Consider the following 15,922-nt stretch of genomic DNA (forward strand, 5'->3'; position numbering starts at 1 on the left):
ACGTGTGTTGTTACGGCTTTTCTCAGGGCTGGAAATCCTTGTGAAACACCGCAATTTATGTATAAACTAGTAAAACCAAATTATCTTTTAGTACCCCCAAAGACTCAGGACCTCTAAGTGGTCCCTTCAGTTTTATTTCACTGCTTAACTAAACCTAAGCAGAAAGAGTGCATGTTCAGTACTGAATGAATCTCAACATAATAAAACCAAAGGTTTCAATCTATTTATTTGAGAAGATAAAAAAAGACTAAAAAGATGATAGGATAGCTAGAGCGTTCGTTATATGCTGATTAGTTTACATTAAATCGCTAATGAGAAGAATGTTTAGAAACAATTGTGAACTTTTGAATCACGCACAGGAATGTACTGGACTGTTCAAAATAAGGGTTTTTTTTTTTTAGGCCTTTTTGCCGATTTTTGTGATTTTAAAGTCATCACCACCATCCGACGAAAATCATTACCCTTTGTAACCTTGATTGATTGAATAAATATTCACAACTGTGCTTGAGTAAAAATTCACTAGCCTCACAAGCAATGAAGCATTATCTGCATGATGGCCTAAAATACTCGTACATGTCCAAAACATGCTCTTTTATATACTTCTAAACAAAACGAAACGAACCGAAAAATGGAAGTTAGTTGAAGCTGTTAGTTGAAATTGAAGCTGTTGGTTAAATAAATTTACAAATAATAGGACGGTTCCTACAATTATACGTTAAGAAATTGAAAGAATAAAGAGAAAAAGATATACACATGACTCTTACAAACGCCGCACGAGATCCGAGGACAAATGGCTGGTTAAGGAAGCCGATATAACAGACAATTTAAAGAAAAATGCAACGGTAAGAAAAAATACGAACTCATAATGAATAACGTCGAAATGATTTTTGGCGGAAAAACTTTTCCCCCTTTGTAAACAAAGGCAACTGTCTATAATGCAATTTACTTAGATAACAAGTCGCTAATTGTTCGTTTTCGAATTGATTAAAGGCTCTTTCGTCTCAATGAGTTGGAGGTGAAAAGGAAGCTCTGGTATATTTTTACTCTCGCATTTACCTCATTCACAATAGAATAAAGCAGCAAAGAAAACTAAATATTGAAATGGAAGAGAGTTGAATTTGGCTAAATGTTCCCAAGACAATGCGCTATATCCCACAAAGAAGATTTATTACGTGTTCAGTTTTGCCATTACCACTTGTACACGGATGATTATCATTTTACACCAAGTAACACAAACAATGTTAATTGCTACATAATGGAATACCTTAACTAAGCAGTTACAGAGCATAATTTTCCATTTTCACATTTACTCAGTATACAATACAAGCGTTTCGTTTCCAACTGTTCGGTGAGTGGCAACTTGATAATGATAAAAAAACCATTGGTAATGTTTTATGACTTTTATCGATCCGTATCAAGTCCACCTCCTGTCACTGAAAACCGTGATCAAAACCCTAACCACAGCCGTACACTTCCAAAACAATTAAATAGATAGAAATTCTTCACGCAGAACAAAATGCTTCACGAAACACGTTTAATTCAGCTCTTAATTCACGGGTTACGTTTTAAAAAAAAGTAAAATCACGATCAGTTCACGAGAAAAAAAAATCGCCCAATCACACTTTAAGTAAAAAGTATAGGGGACTCCTAACCAACGGGGCTGGAAGAACTGGCACTGATCACTGAAGAGTTTTTTTTTTTTTTTTTTTTTTTTTATTAGCTCAGGTAAACAAAGAACGTAATTACTGGTAGTTTGCATTACAAGTGATAACCGTCACGGTTTTTCCTTTTCAGCTTTAAATTAAGCTTGAAATTCAATTTTTCTGTTTCATTTTGAAAATATTCCGGGAATTTGAAACTAAGAGTTCTCATTCAGTCTAGAACTCTCCATTCAGTTTTCAAGACTTGCTTTCATGCATTACAAAGCTTTCGAGTAATTAAGCAATATCTGTATGATGGCCTAAAATGCTTCTGCATTCCAAACAAAACATGCTATTTAATTACTTTCAAACAAAAGGAAACGAACAAAAGAATGGAAGCTAGGGGATTAATTGGGCCTGTTGCTATAGTAGAATTGCAAATGATAAGACGGTTACTACAATTACTCGATTAGAAATCGAAAATCGAAAATCGAGAAAAAAAAAGGGCACAAGACACCTACAGATGTCGTGCGAGATCTGAGGACAAATGGAGACCGTCGGCAATATCAAACAATTTAAAGGATAAGATTAGGCACAATTAATGAATAAAATTTGCGGTAAAGAACTTCTAAGAATGATGTAAATAAAAGACCAACAAAGGGAAATTGGACGAAAAAAAAAGCACTAGAATATCGGTGAAAGTAATGCATGATTTTTGGCGTAAAAAGTTTTTAGACCTTTGTAAACAAAAGCTATTGTTTGAGAGGCCATTTACTATCATAATTAGTTGTTAATTGATTGTTTTCGAAAAGATTAAGGATGGCTCTTTTGTCTCAATGAGATGGACGTAAAAAGAAAACTCTGTTTTACTTATACTCTCTGAGTTAATTCAATCCGGCAAGAGACTAAACCAGCAAAGAAAACTAAGTATTGAGACGGAAGAGAGCTGAATTTGGTAAGTAAATGTTGCCAAACAATGCGTTATCTCCCTCAAAGATGTTTTATTGCGTGTTCAGTTTTGTCATTATCCCTTGCGCACGGATGATTATCAATTTACACTAAGTAACACAGTTGCAATTGCAAACAGTATTATTGCCTCATAATGAAATACTTTAATTAAGCAGTTACAGAGCATAATTCTTCATTCCCACATTTACTCAGTATAAGCGTCTCATTTTCAACGTACCGTTCTTATTGTGGCAACTTGAAGATGATGAACACCAAACTTCAAGCGTTGTTGTTTACGCTACTTCTATTTGCGAGCACTGTCAATGTGTGTGAATGCTTCGTTGGTAATCGGGTCGGACGGAAGCGATTGAGTTTTACAGACATTAAGGTATGATTTTTCTAGAGATAAAACCGATGATGAAAACTCTCACGATCGGCTTTCCTTAGACAAAACTTTACTTTTTAATTGATACCCATATTTGAGTACTACAATAATGTTTGGTTTTCCCGGCGGAAGAGCAAAATTTCCTTATAAATATGTAAAAATATTACATGGCCGCTTGGAGGTAGAAAATTTCTCTTCTCGTGTTGAATAATAATAATGATGATGATAAAGAATATTTATACAGGATAGCCCCTCCATACAGAAGTACTGTGATCAAAGGGATCCTGTTTAAATGATAACAATTTAAATAGGATAAAAACGAGAATAAGATAAAATATAACTTTGGCTAACGCTTAACTGCAGTAACTACGCGATATAAAATAACATTCATCAGAGAGACTTCCTAAACAGTGGAGTCAGAAGGTTATGACCTTATGGGTTATAAGCTTCTGAATAGTATGAGCTTCTTGGTGTTTGTTAGCCTGCGAAGCAAGCCCTGGGGGAAAGGAGGGGGATTGGGGGTAGAAATGTGCGGAGGGGAAAGGGAGGGCTTGCCACAGACCCCACTAACTAACGAAACACCCCCTATTTTCAAATTCATATCGTCTTGCATGTGTCAATCAGGGCCTCTTAAAATTAACCAATCAGAAAGCGCCATTAGCGAGAGCTCAGTGGATCATGCAAACTCTCAAAACAACAACTAAAACTTGCTCCACGTGAGCGAGAAGTGTAAGACGACAAGGAGAATGTGGTATCAAAATCTAAGAGAAGGATAAGGCCAAAAGTTAATCCAGAAGGCGTAGTTTGCCGGTTTCGTGGAGTAGATTTAACAATTAAATTTGGAGTGGCTTCAAGAGTTTTGTAAACATTTTTAATCAGATACGATGAGTATATAAAGTTCATATATTTTGAACTGCGGTTATAGATACGTATGATGCACGATCCTCGCAGTAGAGAGCGCTAATTATGCAATAGCGAAAATCAGACCTGAAAAAAATCAGGCCTGTACGGGATTCGAACCACTGATCTCTGCGATACTAGTGCAGTGCTCTACCAATTGAGCTAACAAGCCCACTGCGAGGATCGTGCATCATACGTATCTATAACCGCAGTTCAAAATATATGAACTTCATATATTCATCGTATCTGATTTATCATCACGGGTTTATTGCGAATCAACTTAACGGCCTGCTCCCAGTTGGCTTGTTAGCTCAATTGGTAGAGCGCTGCACTAGTATCGCAGAGGTCAGTGGTTCGAATCCCGTAGAGGCCTGATTTTTTTTTCAGGTCTGATTTTCCTACTGCGAGGATCGTGAACATACGTATTTTTAATCAGAGTCAAAGGGAAGTGTATCTTCGCCGATCGCCTTCGAACGGTCGGTTTTCACTTCGAAAATAAGTCGCACATAACTCAAATTATATGCCTTCCTTATGCAAGAAAAGCTAACAGTTTTTGCCAGTTTTATGAACTGTTGAATAAGGCCGCTTCTCAATGTCCGGATTCCCGCGATGTTTCGTCGAAATGAAAGTTCTCAACACCGACAGGAAAAATTCCAGGTAGAAAGAGCTTGCGTGTCCGCTCCCCGGCACATCCAAAACCTACATCTAGCACGGAAGCGTTGTTTGACTCGCCGACGAAAGGACAATCCTCAACTTCAGCGATGGATACAAATTTAAACATTGATGATTTGGATCCAACGTCCATCGGCTTTGCAATGTTGTGGTTAAGGGCAAGTTTGAGAATGAAGACGCCATTCTTATCAAGGCCCTGAGCTTGAACAAGGGGATGGCTGCCACAAATATTCTACTTCGACATCGATTCTTGAGGGCAGAACTTCTCGAAATCACCGTCGTCCGCCATTTTCTAAAAGGTAGTCGCCACGAAGACTGTTTAGTTCGAGGGTTGATTGACAACGTGTTGCTCTCAGCCAATGGGAATTTTTCGTCCATACGAGATCGGAAATTTCGTTGGTTAGTGGGGGTCTGTGGCAAGCCCTCCCTCTCCCCTCCGCACATTCCGCTCGCCCCAATCCCCCCCTTCCCTCCCCCCAGGGCTTGCTTCGCAGGCTAGGTGTTTGTTTAATAAGGCCCTTGTAGCTTACCCTTTCCATTTCATGAGCATACCGCATTGTCACTCACGCATATTAGGGACCTTAAGCAACCACGACGGCGACGGCAACGAGGACGTGGAAAAACAAGAGATCTAATTGGCAGAACAATAGCCCAGCACGTGCATTTTGAAACTTTGTACATTTCTTAGCCGTCCTATGCAAAACAACAACGTGAAATCGCCAAAATTTGTGTCGTCTGAGAACCGAAACAGCGACGGCAAATTATTTCAATTTCCATTTGGAACTCAACGCTGCTTTTATACGTCATGCTGAAGTTGAGCTGTGGCGTCGTATGAGACAGTAAGCTCCTGCAGCCATTTTTAAAATTCTAACTAAGAGTAGAAATTCATTTTTTAATCGAAGTCTTCCTTGGCGTTGCCGTCCTGACTGCTTAAGGTCCCTATTAAGGAGTTTAAGGAACGACGACGTCGACGCCGTGGACAACGTCGGTTAAAAAATGAGCTTATATTTTACCAACGAATCTCGCGAAACTCTAAAGTCATTTAGGTTGATTCTCGCTTTCAAAACTATCTCGAAACTGAAAATGGAACACTGCGTTAGCTTAGAAATAGAAATTTTAAAAAATAGCCCTAATCGTGCACTTTCTCCAGAAGCAAAGTTTGGTCATTTCATGTTGTTATTTTGCAGAAGACGCAAAGAAAATTACAAAGATTTATAATGCACGTGCACAGCCATTGTTCTACTCTTTAAAATTTTGTTTAGTGACGTTTCCGTTGCCGTTGCAGTTGTGATTTACTTAAACTCCCAACTGTTTACTCACACGTCGAAGGCGGCGGCCTCAGTATTCATTAAGTTAATCATTGCACGTGGATGGAGTTTCTAGTGCATGCTGGGAAAACCCGTTTACAGAGCTTTATTAAACCCTTTTCCAGCAGGCAAAAAACGTCATACATACAAAACTTAAGCTCACTTTGTTTGTCGTTATATGAACTATCCCTTACAATATTTGCGGTTTTGAGACACCGTTGGTTCAGACTTTGGGGTCATGTGACCTAGATCACTCGCTCGTGTTTGAATGCGTTCAACTCGATTCGTTTTCTCGCGTTTATAAGCGTTTTCCGAGCCATTTTCCCTCTACAGAAGCCCTCAGGACAGCATCATTAAGCTAGAATATGGGCAGAGGCAAGCCTCTGAAATAAAACAGAGGTGAGAGGTGGTTTCATGTAGACTGGACCGCCAAAATGCTTTCATGCAAGCTTGGCGAGTTCACAAGTGAAGTCGTTTCTCTGGCCCATCTGTAGATGGCTACCAGGACCTACGGTACCAAGGCTTTTTGGGCCAGTTTTGAGTGGCAAAAGTCTCGTTCGATGTGATATTTTGCCGGAAGGACTGTGTGGCCCGACACAATTCTAATAATCTGTTAAAATGGAAATGTGAGGTGTTGCCTTCTCGAGTTGTGGTGGAATTTCCCAGAACTCTTTTCGGTCATAAACGAGGCAAAGGTTGTGTTTACGACACTAGCTTTCGTCAAAAGGAGGAACAAGGGCTAGCGGATGAAGTGAGAAGGCATTTTCCAGCCAAACAGCAAGATCTGGCTCTGAGGTGTGTTTTGAATGCAAACTTTTGATTTCTCGAGCAAGTTTTGATCTTAAAAGATCGACACTTTTTCAGTGTTGCTCTTGGAGCAGAGTGCTGGATTTTTGGGATTTGTTGTTATATGAACGGTTCACTGCAATGGAAATCGGGAATCATTGTGGGTGTGTTAAGCTGCAATAGGTGTCACATCAAACAGCCTTGTAATGTACACACTCTGTACATAATGTCTCTTAATTTCAACAAGAAACAAATAACAGTAGTAGGTGTCTTTACACCTATGTATGCTCATGTGTGCGTGGCTTGCTGTCTAAGGGTTAATGGTTTGATCATGTTTTTCAGACTTCCTGAACTACTCATAATGATCATTTTCTTTTTTAAAGGATGAAATGACGCCCCCTGAACGAAAAGGGATCGAAAAATTTGATAACCTTGCAAACAAGTCACCCAAGAAAATTGCTGGAGAAAGAGATTAAACACGAAGTCCCGCTATAAAAGGAGCCTTATGTCCCACTGGACCATTTGCCAATCAACCGTCGTGTGATGTAGAACTCTTAGAGTCAAGTCAGCTGAGCTACAGCTACTCCAAAGCAGTCAACAGCGGGCGCATTCCTCAAAATTGTTTTATGTCTTCATCACAATACAAGGATGTTTGAGATTTGTATTTCCTTTCTCCAATGGAAACTGTCTTTATTAGTGGCGGTAAATTTGAGATCGAAGTAGGTGGTTCGCACGTTACCTCATGCCACCATGCTGGTGGAAGTAAACAATATATATAGATCTATATATCTCATATAGATATCTCATTAGCTCCTTTTGTTCGTCTACCAGCATTTGAATTTGACCCGCACACGTTCCAATATGATAACGTTGAAAGCAATCGTCAGAAAAAACACTAGAAAATATTAATTCTACGGAAGGACATTTGCGATGCGTGAAAATTGCCTTTTTCTAGATTTCCTGAAATTCCACTTCGTATAATTTTTTTTTAAATTCTTTGTGCATTTTCCTTTTCAAGTGCCGAAAGCAATCACTAAGAAAAATCATAGGGTCACCGAGTTAGTTTTCAAATTATTTGAGCCATAAGCTAAAAAATACGTCTAAATAATCCTTTGAAAGCGTTGCCATGGAAACTGTTAGTGACGAAATGACACCTATTTTTGGATAGCCAATGATTCTATAATTCAACCCTGTAAAAGTGTTCAACTGGCCTCGGTCAGTCTCTTTGTTGTATTCTTTCAAAGTTACAAACCATCAAAAAGATGAAAACTGGTACCAGCCACCTTAAATAATGTTAAATGCTGCGATCCTGAAACCACTTTTTTCTTTTAACTACATAGAAGCTTTCATGTAATCACTTGCCAAATTAAGAGAGGCAAAATAAAAGAATTCATGTGACAGGGGAACCGGTGAATGCAGAAGTTTTTCAGTTTTTATTGTCAAATGCAACGAAACCTTAAAATGATAGCTTTCGGAAGTTGGTGAAGACAAACACCAAGGAGGTCGAGGTAGGTCAACAACAAAGATGCTTGTGAGTGGTTGGGGGAGATTACTGTATATTGGTAATGACAAACCCGGTGGAATTGCTAAACTAAATGTTTCAAGGGGCAAAACTAAAAGGGCAAATTATTTAAGACAACGCGGGTGTTATAACACATCATATTCAGTATTTAAGAGTTTTGTCATTCGCTAGCTCCAAGCTCTCAAATTCTGTGCCGTGACAAATTATTCGTGACAGCTTCGAGTTCTTCCCTGGGGTATGGAAATTGATTGCTGATAAAAGGTAAAGAACACACGGAACTATAAAATAAATGCAACTCATCAACTATCAAATCTTGTCTCATAAGAAGTTAAAATGCACAGACGGGCGGGAGGAGAAAGAAATTAAACCAAACAGTACAACACGAACGATCGAGTTAAAAGAAAGTGGAAAAATGATCAAATATAAGGTTAAAATACCAACTAATGAGCGAGAAAATAAGAGAAATAATCAGGAAGAACAATTCTTGCTCGGTTGCTCACAGTTCAAGCCCATTTTGACCCGGTAAGCAAAACACAGATACTGGTTCAAGCAACATTTTGGTTGAAATGATTCACTTAGTATATATGACATTGGCACAATCCATTCCTTTTCTGCATGATAATATAGACAAATTAAAGTTAAAAACAATCCTGGCCTATTTGAGATAAAGAAACAGATCAGTTAATAAAGGAGATCGGATTACTAAGAACTTATAGCTTTGAAAGAGAATACTTTGAAAAAGAATGAAAACTCAATATAGTTGTTAATGCAAACATGTCAGCCATGTCAAATTCATTAAAAGTAATTCTGCAAAAACTTCAATGTAGTTTGTGCGTATTAAATATATGTAGATATTTTTTTCTCTTTTAGTTAATAGGTATTCTAAGTAACTTGCGTCCAGGCCCCTGAAACTCTGAAAAAAAAACCACAGATACCCGAACAGCCAATCAGAAAGTATTCAGTTCAAATGATCATTAATCGGTTTTCTTTAAATTTTTTTTTCTTAGATAGACGGAAATCAAATATTGGCAACAAATGCAGTCTAAACATCGTCGGCACATTTACTTTCAGGAAACTGCAATTTTTTTATTTATTCGGATTTACCTTTGTGTAAACCGACTTGGTATGATTAGTGAAATCGTACAAACAAAGGTTAACCACCAAAAAGCCAATCTAACTTGCTGAGATAATCGTTTGATTGCTGCTCGTTAACTTAGAGACTAAGGGTGGAAGCTGTACCACTAAGGAGTCAACTCAATTGGAAAAGTCCATCACGTTTTAATAAGAGACCAGTTATATTTTTGGCCATAAATTAATTTCTTTAGTATCCGCTGCGCCTCTTAGTGTACAGGGCAGCGATGAGATCTTTTCATTCTTCCCTATCCTGGGCCTACTTCTAAATTGCCCCCAACGTCTCATGCATGATCTTCATCTCCTTCTCAACCTTCCGCCGCCATGTTCTTTTAGGTCTGGTTCTCTTCCTCTTTCCCTTTGGTTTCCAGTGGACGGCCATGCACTCTTGCAATGCTGTCGGGGTTCTCTCCGAAGGACATGCCCGATCCATCTTCATCTTCGATTTTTGAGGATCGTTTTCATATCTTCAATTTGGCACTATCGTTTATTTTATTTTATTTTATTTTTTTGGCGGGGGGGGGGGGGGGGGCTAAGCGTAAGGAATAAAAGTTGAATTGGTGCAATTATCAGAATACGAAGAAACAATGACAAAAAAGAACGAAACTATTGTGTTTGAAGAGGAAGGGAGAAAAAGCAAACAGTGCAGTCATTCAACAACAAACATATGAAACATATACAGTGCAGTCGTGCACATATACAGTGCAGTCATTCCCGAAATGAAGCTACAATGCTATCTCCACCGTTCTCTGTTTACTTGCACAATTGCCTTTCACTTGTCCAGAAGTGAAATTTCTCGTTTTCATCAAGTTAAGCGAAAAAAATAAACATGTACAAAGGGCACACACGTTATTGGTTTTCTAACCAAAATATGTTATTGAACGGCTTTTAGCACTGGCCGGGCGTAAATTAATTAGAACCTATGCTCGTAATTGCTTTCTTAAATCATCCAGTTTTACGTAACTCAAGTTGTTCACTGATGACCAGAGTGTTACAAAACACAAAACAGGGATATGCAGGAAAATAATCAGAGAAAATTACAATAAATTGTATGCAAGTAAATTGCTAATTTTTCAGTTTCTCTATCTTCATCTCAAAGTAAAATTTGATACCAAGCTTTAAAAAATATGTTTACCATCAGGGTGGTAACAAGATAGACTATTTCCTTGCCATCCTCATTATTTCGACTCAGCATTGATTGTATCGATAAACAGGGAAATAGAGATTGTAAAAAGTTGTAAAGGTTAGGATCAGTGCATGCAATGTTTTAGATCGTTGCCGTAGACAAGGGTATTTCCTTTCAATCCAAAACATTATATAAGCAGATCACGCAATAACTAACTGTCATATACCTTTACATGTTTACAGTCATCCCCACTGCAATTGTGAAATGATGAACGCCAAACTTCAGGTGCTGCTTTTCGCTCTGGTCTTAATCGCGACTATGATTGGTGAAGGCGAAGGTTTTTTCGGGGGGGCAAACGGACCAGAAGTCGGACGGAAAAGATCCATGGTTAAACAGGTTGAGGTATGGAATGGAGCGTAGAAATAATTCTTTTAGGACACAAAAATATGCAAGTTGATGCCTTTCATTATTTGAGATGTGTGAGAATCTAAGATGAAACATTACAACATGTTAATGTTATCGTATGATTCTCTGCTCGCTAGAAGGTCTTAGAAATCAGATGATGAAAGGATACTAAGCAACTATATTTAATAGAATATTCATCTCTCTTCTTATAGGATCGTGCCGACGATGCTGCTTTGCCGTTTGCACCAAGAAGTCTCCGCCTCGCTCGAGAGGTAAATTAACGGTGAAAAATAACTCCCTAGATTTTGATGGGATCAGAAATGATCTTCTGTGTACCTATTAGCCATTGCCTCATCAGCGGAGTTGAAAGATTGTCTTTAGCCCTTGTTAAAGGAGCCCGATAGCCAAATTTACTATCTCAGCGTCCCTCTGCACACCTAGTACCAGCGAACAGCGAACTGTCAGAGAAGGTTGACGATATCTCGGAGCCGTGTAGGTCAGCACGCTGGAGAGTAGAGTTGGCCTTTTTGCACTTACTAGGTGGTTCTCTGATATCGTTTCAAGCTTGTTCTTCGTTTTTTTGATTGCTCAGTTATTGAATACCAGTAGTACTCGTTGGCCGCGTTTGCTTGACATCTAACATAAATTATTATTATATTATTTTAGGATGAAATGATGCATATTCGTGGCGAAGAACTGTGCGAGTTGGCTGAACGAAATTGCTGATGTTAAAGAAACAACTCATGCATTCTCTCAACAAAGATATGCAGCTGCAAAAAGTAAAATCACTCAATGCATTGCTCTTGATTTGTTAACATGTCAGCTAGCGCTATGTCACATTCAATAAAAGTAACATTGCAAAAGCTTTAATTTATTTTGTGCGTAAACACATTTTCCTCATCAACGATGACTCTTGAATTATATGCGACTGTTGTTTTAGCCCACGAAGCAGGCTCGGTTCCTATGGCAACTAATTAGGCGTTAACTATAAGACGAGGGGGGAGGGTTAAGAGTTAAGGTTGGGTTGCCCGAGGGGGAGGGGGCAGTCCCCGGGATGTTAAAGCACAACCTGCAACCTGTACTGGAAAGGTCGGATTTAATTCATACAAATATTTCATAATCCTTTTATTGACCCTCTAGAAATTGAATTACTCGCGATCCAGTTTTGTTCGACGAGGATGTTAAACAATGCTTGAAACCATTTGACTTGTAAATTTCGTTTATTCATAATTATTTATAGTTCAATTCTGTTTGTGTGCGTGTGTGTGTACATGTGTGTGTGTACATGTGTGTGTGTACATGTGTGTGTACGTGTGTGTGTGTGTCCCGACCCTAATATTGTAATTCATTCTATTTAATTTGGCTTCCAAGCCTTGTTAACCTTCCAGTTATTTTAGGAAGCCAACACTCTCTTAGTTTTAATTTTTTATTTGATGTTAATTTAATCTTCTCAAGAAAAAGGATGAATGAAGTTGTTGTTGTTGTTGTTGTCTTTACGGAGCTTCATAAATCAGTTTGAATTCAAGATGAAGTGGCGTTTTTAAGCGACGGGGATCATTGTTTAGTTAATAATAACATAAGCTTCGAATTGCGCAAAATCTCAGAACAAAAATAAAAAACAAGAAAAAACGAAAACGAATAGCACGGGGGTATGTATTGGAAAATGATTGAATTAAAGAAAATTGTACAAACCAACTTTAAAAAATTATACACGCCTTTAATGGCCTTTAATTCCCCTGGCTTATCTTAGCCTCAGACTCAGAGATAGTGTCATTTACATCTCTCGGAAACTGCCTTTGTTTGATTGTTGTACGGTTCAGTTGAGGACTACCATTGTTAAAAATAAACTGAACTACTTACAACAACCGAAAACTTAAGAAGACCTTGAGCTAAGGGTGGCGTTTTGATTTTCTGAGGCCATGGTTGATTGTAATGGTGTTGTCTTCAAATTGTGAGAAACCTCAGGAAAAATAAAAAAGAAATTGAAACAAAAAATGGGAGAAACTGGAGGAAATTATAGCGCTTTGCACCAGTTAGGATTTCAAAATGATGCAATAATTCAATTCCCTGAGCTTATCTTATCCTTAGATTCAAGGATAGTTCACTTGCATTTGTCGGAAACTACCTTCGTTTAATTGACGTTCAGCTGAGCAATATTACTGTAAAAAATAAACAGAATTACTTCTATCAACCGACAGTGCCGTAACTTAGCTCTTTCGTTAAATTGAAATGTTTGCCTCGGGTACGTACGTGGGCAGGAAAAGCTTAATTCTATAATTGATCTCTTACGTAAGTAAACAGTGATTGTATCTGGCCTCAAGAGATATTAGGGAAACGAAATCACCGTCTATGACCATAATCAATTAACTTTTCTAAATACTATCGTAATTTTAGATGTTATCAAAATGCATTTTTTCTATGCTATCTTTTACCCTCATAGATAATGTTATATCCTTTATAAAATACTATTGAGAACTTATTGATAATGAACGCCAAACTATTCAGATAGTACGCGCAATTTCATTGGTCAACTGGTGACTTTAGATGAGAGTATGTATCGTGACGTCACGCTTTTTGTATTTGCCAGCATATTTGGAAACATTTCAAACTCAGAGCTTTTGCAATACTCGCAAAGTAATCTCAAGTACAAATAAATAATAAATATTAGAAATGGAGAAATATTTGCCAAATCTCTTCCCATTGAACTTGATTTAAAAAACAGGAAAAAAAAAATTGAAAAAGAGAGAAAAACTTCAGCGCTTTGCCTGCTTTGAAAATCGTGCATTGGAAAAAGTCCTTTATTGCTTCAATGTTTAATGGGGTTCTCTTTTTCTGACACATCTTTTCAGACTTGCTTTTTTGAGGCAAAAACTGACCTAGAATATCAGCAGAGTGGCACAAACAAAAGCTAACTACCAAAGGAACCTGTCTTCATTATCTTCCACTTATCGTATCTATAAAAAACAAAATGGAGATCGTAGGAGGTTTTAATGGCTAGAATAAGTGTATGCAAACATCAGTTTACGGACCGTAGACGAGGAACTGTCCTTTCAATCCAATATTTGAAGATAAGCAGATAATGTCATAGCTAACTGTCATATATAGTTTGCGACGTTTTCGGTCATTCATCAGTCGTTCCAACGGGATTTGTAGAACAATGAACGACAAACTTCAAGCACTGTTTTTAGCTCTGGTATTAGTCGTGATGATGGTTGGCGAAGGAGAAAGTTTTTTAGGAAACGGGAGAAATGTCGGAAAGAAAAGAGCGATACTTAAAGAGGTTGAGGTTCGGAAAACTTTCAAAAACATAAAAATATACTGGAGCCCTATTTGTTTCATCCGTTTTTTCGATATTTGTTACATTTTAGGATAATTCCTCACAACATTTCAATGCTGTTATATGCCTCCCCTGAATCGTTGGAAATCAGATGACTAAAGGAAACTAAGTAACTAAATTTAATTATGTTCTTTCCCAAAGGGACCTGCCAAAGACACCGTTTTGCCTTTTGCAGCAAGAACTCTCCGTCTCGCTCGAAAGGTAAACTAACTTCCTTGTTTGTAACTAAATAAGAGTTAATCTTGGTAATCCTTAATTGCCCTGTCTCTCCCCATCTCATCATTACATAGTCAGTGTTCTTCCACTTTATGAGATTAGTATTCCAGGGGTTCTGGTAGCGCTTTTGCACTCTTGGCCAAGTGCGAGATCCGAGCGGCTTACAGGAGAAGTTGATTGTTTCAGGTTGTTTTCGTCAGGGAGGCGACTCACCCTTATTGGTTAAACAGTTAAAGTTTTCTCACCTTTGTGGAGTATTTATTGAACCGATCTAACACTGGCGGAGCCCAAATAGGTCGGATACGCTCTCCATCTAACGCTATCAGACAGACAGACATCTATATTTATACAGGATAGCCCCTTCAGTGTAGTAAACACTGGTATCAACGGGGGTCCTGTTACCCACCCAACCCACCCCAGGGGAGGACATCCATCACACAGTAATCTCGTGCGTGGGAAATTAACGTCTCCTGTCCCTAACCCTGCAGGAGACGGGACCTCCATTTATTCGTCCCTATCCGAGAAGACTAGAATATCTAACCATTTCTTGATGTTAAAGAAAGGAAGCATATTCTTCTCATTTAATTTTAAGACCCTGAGTGTTGGTCCGGCCGGTATTGAACTTTCGACCTCCCGCACAGCAGTCCGGCGCTCTCCCAATTGAGCTAACCAGGCGGCGGTCTAAATCTATGTTTTATCCTGCGTCGTTCCGCTGCGTTAAGTTTTCTACCAAGTACCAGCTCTTTCCATGTATTGTAGTTTTAGTTATTATTCTTAGGCCTATTTAAAGTTGGAAATATCCAACATATACTGAAAGCATTTTCGATATGCGTTTGGTTTTTCATACCTGGCTAAATAAAACTGCAGTGCGTGTTTTTTTTGTGACGCTGCCGGTTTACAATCCTATGCAGTCTTAAACCATCCGTTTCAAAATTAAGATCCCCAATTTGAACAATTTTAAGAGTTTAGAAAGTTTCACGGATGTTCTTTGTCATTGTGATTGTTTTCTGAATAACTTGCTAGTACACGTTTGAGACAGTTTTCTGTGCTTCCTAAACCTTTAACCACAATTACTGATCTATTCTTTTAGGATGAAAAAATGCATATTCGTGGAGAAGAGCTGTGCGAGTTGGCTAAACGAAACTGCTGATGTTTAGAAAACATGAATGATTCTTTCAAGGAATATGTACAGCTGCAGAAAGTGTCATAAGTAAAGTAAAGTATAATAAATAGGTGTATAGAACTGCATAAAAGAATGAAAACTCAATATAGTTGTTAATGCAAACATGTCAGCCATGTCAAATTCATTAAAAGTAATTCTGCAAAAACTTCAATGTAGTTTGTGCGTATTAAAGATATGTAGATATTTTTTTCTCTTTTCGTTAATAGGTATTCTAAGTAACTTGCGTTAAGGCCCCTGAACCTCTGAAAAAAAAAAAAACAGATACCCGAACAGCCAATTAGAGCAAAGTCAAATAGTACGGTAGCCAATGAGAACTCAAAGTAACAAAAACAAACTTCCCGAATTCAAAGCGCAGGAAATGCGA

General features: G+C 38.2%; 2 long non-coding RNA genes across 5 annotated transcripts; both read left to right on the plus strand.

The window, feature by feature from the left end:
* Positions 1 to 2,480: 2,480 nt before the first annotated feature.
* On the plus strand, positions 2,481 to 8,977 carry LOC148718171 (uncharacterized). The gene is made up of 2 exons (XR_015994792.1): positions 2,481 to 2,976; positions 7,022 to 8,977. It is a non-coding gene; the product is annotated as an uncharacterized LOC148718171 (long non-coding RNA).
* Positions 8,978 to 10,596: 1,619 nt separating this feature from the next.
* Positions 10,597 to 15,709, plus strand: LOC148718172 (uncharacterized). 4 transcript variants are annotated; one of them, XR_015994734.1, is made up of 5 exons: positions 10,597 to 10,819; positions 11,035 to 11,094; positions 11,489 to 14,102; positions 14,301 to 14,360; positions 15,466 to 15,709. It is a non-coding gene; the product is annotated as an uncharacterized LOC148718172 (long non-coding RNA). The 4 variants fall into 4 exon arrangements; XR_015994733.1 differs by having other exon boundaries at positions 10,613 to 10,819; positions 11,489 to 14,108; XR_015994732.1 differs by having other exon boundaries at positions 10,618 to 10,819; positions 11,489 to 11,601.
* Positions 15,710 to 15,922: the final 213 nt, after the last annotated feature.

The sequence above is a fragment of the Stylophora pistillata genome, chromosome 13 (assembly GCF_964205215.1).
Source record: "Stylophora pistillata chromosome 13, jaStyPist1.2, whole genome shotgun sequence".
NCBI classification, from domain to species: Eukaryota; Metazoa; Cnidaria; class Anthozoa; order Scleractinia; family Pocilloporidae; genus Stylophora; species Stylophora pistillata.